This window comes from Peromyscus leucopus, chromosome 9 (assembly GCF_004664715.2).
Source record: "Peromyscus leucopus breed LL Stock chromosome 9, UCI_PerLeu_2.1, whole genome shotgun sequence".
Classification (NCBI taxonomy): domain Eukaryota; kingdom Metazoa; phylum Chordata; class Mammalia; order Rodentia; family Cricetidae; genus Peromyscus; species Peromyscus leucopus.
Window position 1 is genome coordinate 32,194,718 of NC_051070.1, and position 4,866 is coordinate 32,199,583.

A 4,866-nucleotide genomic window follows, 5' to 3' on the forward strand; every position below is an offset into this window, starting at 1 on the left:
TCATGGCAACATTCAGAAATTGCAAAACTTCTCTTGAGCACGCTGCTTAAAATTGCACTGTAGACAATACGTGACCTTCTCAGGAACTCAGCCACTCAAACACAGTCTACTGATAGCTCTGATCATTTAATAACTTGGTTATATTTATATGATAATTTTCTTGTGATTTGTAACTTTTTCAATGTTCTTCAGCGAAATAGAAAGGATATTCTGTTTACTAATATATCACATGTGCACAGAAAAATTTCAATTAAATAATCAGCTTTTTGACTAAAGTAAATAATGAAAGATTACTAATGAAAAATATCAAGAGCAAGACACGGAGGAAGCAGGAAAGCAGGATGAACAGTACATAGATGAGTTCCTGCCTCCAGGTTCCTACCCTGCTTGAATTCCTGTCTTGGCTTCTCTCAGTGGACCCAAGTCATAATTTAGGATATAATCTTAGCTGAATCCCCAGCTAGAAGTTTGGCTTTCACAAGTACAGTCTACTAAAAGACCTGCAAGAGCATACACCCATGCAGGACACATGTACTATAGCTCTTGTGCTGCCCATGCTTACAAATAAGTGGATCCATCTATTACCTGGAGAATTTTCATCCTTGGGCCTTCCCATCATGACATGAACTCTCCAGTGTAGATATGCATAGGACTCATCTGTATGACCTTCATATTGACCAAAAGATTTATGGAGAGCTATGAAAGACAGGAATGTTTGAACGCATTTCTCTGCAGACAGATGAAGATGAACACAGTATTCAAATGCATTTGTCTTATACAGCTAAAGCCATGGAAAGCCATAAAGATGAGTTTACCATTATTCCTGTACTGGTTGGAACTCTGAGTGAGTCAAAAGAGCAGGAATTCAGAAAACTCTTCAGTAAGTATCTAGCAGATCCTAGTAATCTCTTTGTGTTCTCTTCTGGTTTTTGCCACTGGGGTGAAAGGATCCATTATAGTCACTATGATGAATCTCAGGGGGGAGATTTATAGATCCGTTGAACATCTAGATAAAATGAGTATTGTTAGAACAATTAGATCCTGTATCTTTTACAATTATTTGAAGAAATATCATAATACTATATGTGGAAGATAGCCCATCAGGGTGTTATTAAACACTATCCCAGAGCTCCAGAGGAATGGAATGAATATGAGCTTTTTCTTTTAGAAATATGCCTAGTCGAGCCAGTATAGAAGCTGGCAAGACAGTTCAGTGAATTATGTAGCTGGAGCACTCATGGTCCACTGAAGCTCTGGCCCTCCGGGATGCCACCTGCACAGACTCATACTCTGTCCCGGGTCCAGCCTGGCCTGTACCTAGGTGTTGGTTCTGATGTGCAGGGATTTTGAAACTTCAGAATAATAGAACTCTCTTCTCTTCTTTTCTAGAAGGTGTAGTCCTCCTTAATTTCAACTCATTTAAAAAATGCTTTATAGTTTGGGGCAGTGGAAGGAAGGCTAGAATCAAAATATTTTGATTAAAAAAAAAAGATGACAACATAAAGGCTCAATTGGCACACAGTTTTTGAAAATGACTTGTAAAGCATTTAGCATATTGAAAATTTGCACTCTTTGCATTCTCATGCACATATATTATGCTTTTAGAATAGTTTTGCAGATCATTCAAAACAAAAAAAAGGTGGAAACTTTTTAATACAAGAAATGGCATTTATAAATGATCTGTATTAGAATATAAGAAATTTCTAGTTATAGACAATTACTACCCATATGGTATAACAGATACCATATATTTTAGTTTCTGATAAAGGGCTACACAACTCAAAAAAAAAAAAGGAAAGATATCAAACTCCATAGTGCTTTTCAAAATTATGGGTAATATTGTTAACATATATTTAATAATATATTTATTCTTTGAGTACTTTGTACAGTGTTTTGATCATATTAATTCTCTCCCTTAATTCTTTATATATCCTTGCCCACCTCCCTAGTTACCCAACTTTATGTTCTTTCATACTCCTAGAGAGAAAGAAATGGAGAAAGAAAGAAAAAAGAAGAGAGAAAGAAAGGAAGGAAGGAAGGAAGGAAGGAAGGAGAGGGAGGGAGGGAGGGAGAAAGGAAGGAAGGAAGGAACGAAGGAAGGGGAAGCTAACTTTGAGTCCAGTTTTATTGACCCAGTACTCCTAGGCATGAAGCCTCTCCAGGAGTGTGGTTCATATAACTGGTGTCACTTCATTGAAGAAAATTGATTTCTTTTCTATCCTAGAATCTATAAATTTCCAATAGCTTTTTGGTTAGTGAAGGGATTTCATGTCCAGTTCTTTTTCCATGTTTATATTTTTGTCTTCAGTCTGTGTATGTCTTGTTGCATATTCTCATCATCTGTGTGACTTCATACGTGCATCTCCACTATTGTTTGGAAAATTTGTTTCCTTAAAGGGAATTACCACCTCTAGCCCTCACAATATGCCCCCCCCCTACATATACACTCATAGACCCATGAATTTTGAGCGAAGGGGCATACTTTCCATAATCTTTCATTATCTGTATGTTATCTCATTGTGGATTTCTATGTTAACATGGTTTGTAAGGAACAGATTCTCTGATGAGGGTTTAGCAATGTACTGAATTTTAGTTACAGAAATATGTTATTAGGAATTTTGTTGCTATATTAATTTAGTAGAATAAGAGCTGTAGCTTTTCCTTGATGGCCCACAACCCATCTATCTTCAGGTTCTTCGCCTTTTAGACAGTGTCAGGTATCGGTTCCATCTCATGAAATGGTCTTCAAGTTCAATTTTTAAAAAATTGCTGATTATTCTCATAATATTGGGCATGATTTACTAGTTTTTTTATTATTGTAGCTGAAAAGGCTCACAGCTTGTTGAGACTCATGATTATTTTTCTGCTCTGAAAACATGTATAATAGCTCTCAATACTATGAATACTGGTCTGTAAGTGTTGGGATCCCCATTTCTTACCTTCTTTTGTGTTATCTGTCATGTTTGTCTGCCTGTCCTATTAGGAAGGCACATTTTCTCTATTGTGGTTTGTTTGCCCAGTGCTTTCACGTAAGGATTTAACCCCCAGGAGGTGGAACCAAGACTCTGCTCCTGAACACTGTTCCTCATTCATACACACAATATGGGCATATAGCCATGGCCCAAAAACCTACAGAAGTCCACCACTAAGCACAAGACATAAGGGTCTGCTGCAAATTTCCACCCCTGTTGACTGTCATTGTCTCTCTGACTGTTGTTTTCTTGCTGTTTCCCTATAAAAGATGGGTAATCTTTTCATCACCCCCACCATTTCCATGTCAGATAACTCTATATCTGAGGAGGAGACAGATGATTTGAGCCCCTTGAAATCTGTCAAGAATGCAGCTGTCAGTTTGGGCCCTGCAAAATATGTTAAGGAGAAGGCAGCTATCATTAAGTCATGCACTGCTACACCCTCTGCTCCGCCACCACAGGCAGCTATGCCTCTGCCAGGGTATTCTTGAGGAAATCTACCCCAGTACCTGCCTGCCTCAGGAGGTGGCTACTTTCCCATGGTGCCAGGAATCTTACAACCCTCAGAGCCTGCCACTCTTAGTCCATAGGCCCATAGAAGCCTTCCCAATCAATGTGGGCCCAAATGCTTATTCCCAGCCCTGGGTTCCCACCCCCATAGCTGATCTCTCCCTCATCCAGAAGGCAGGCAGTGAGTCAGGTACAGATTCCCTCTACTTTCAGCAGGTCCTTGCTCAATGGTCCATGCAGTTACAAACTTGTTCTGATTGGTACAATTTGCTAAAAGCTGTGTTAGAGACTTCGGTCTTTCTTAGTTGGAAATTGGCCAACTATGATGATCAGGCAGAAACCTAGGCCCAGACAAAAATTCTACTCAATGTCCCAGTGACTTTAAGGGCACAGGCAATATGTCCATCCTGTACACCAGGCACAGATTGGCTTGAATGCTCATATTCAATAGGTCTTGGAACAAGCCATCAAGGCCCTCAGAGCTTGTACTCCCTAGGACCCTTGGCTTATTTTCGAAATTATATCCAACAGCCAGGGGAGCTCTTCACCAACTTCCTGGCTTATGTTAATGAGGCAATAGAGCACAGAGTAGATGCAGGTCCAACTAGAGATATGGTGATTAAACAGATGACTTGGGAGGGGCTTAACACCCAACTCCATTATGTGGTTGCAGCCATGAGGATGAGGACATACATAAATGGATGCAACTAACCAGAGATCTCCACCTCAGCACTAGTTCCTTGGCTGCTCCTACCACCACTTTGATGCTCTCCTTGCTGACAGGCAGCATACTAATGACACACCAAAGGGCCCCTAAGCAGATAGAACTTGCTTGGGATGTGACAAACTAGGCCATTTTGGCATGACTGCCTCTGGGCAAAACCTAGGGCCCCATTCCTCAAATGCAATAAGGGATTTCATTGGGCAAAGGATTGCAGGTCCTATCCTACTAAAACACCAGCCCCTTTAAACTCCAGGTGGGGCACTCCTCAGTAAGAGGAGAGTCTGGTAATCCAAAAATCTATTTGACAATGCTCATTTTTCCACACTCCCCAATGCTGTATATCTTGATGGACAAGCTGTCAAAGGCTTGGTTGACATGGGTCTGGATGCCACCATTTTAACAAAGACTGAGGTGCTTTGCTTCCCTCATTGGAAGTTTAAATCCATCCCCACCATCAGTGTGTGAGAGACCAATAAGATTCTAAGATGGCCACCCATCTACCCATCTGGTCCATTGGAAGGATGTTGATGGCAATCAGGGAGCCATTTACTTTTTCATTTCCACTGTACTTAGGAAACTGTGGGGTAGAGATATTTTGAAGGATACAGATATTGTCCTAACTACAGATGACAGAGCCTTTTTTAACAACATTGAGGTCCA

General features: G+C 40.3%; 1 pseudogene; it reads left to right on the forward strand.

Moving 5' to 3' along the window:
* Nucleotides 1-518: 518 nt before the first annotated feature.
* On the forward strand, nucleotides 519-1,249 carry LOC114702552 (annotated as a pseudogene).
* The last annotated feature ends 3,617 nt before the right edge of the window (nucleotides 1,250-4,866 follow it).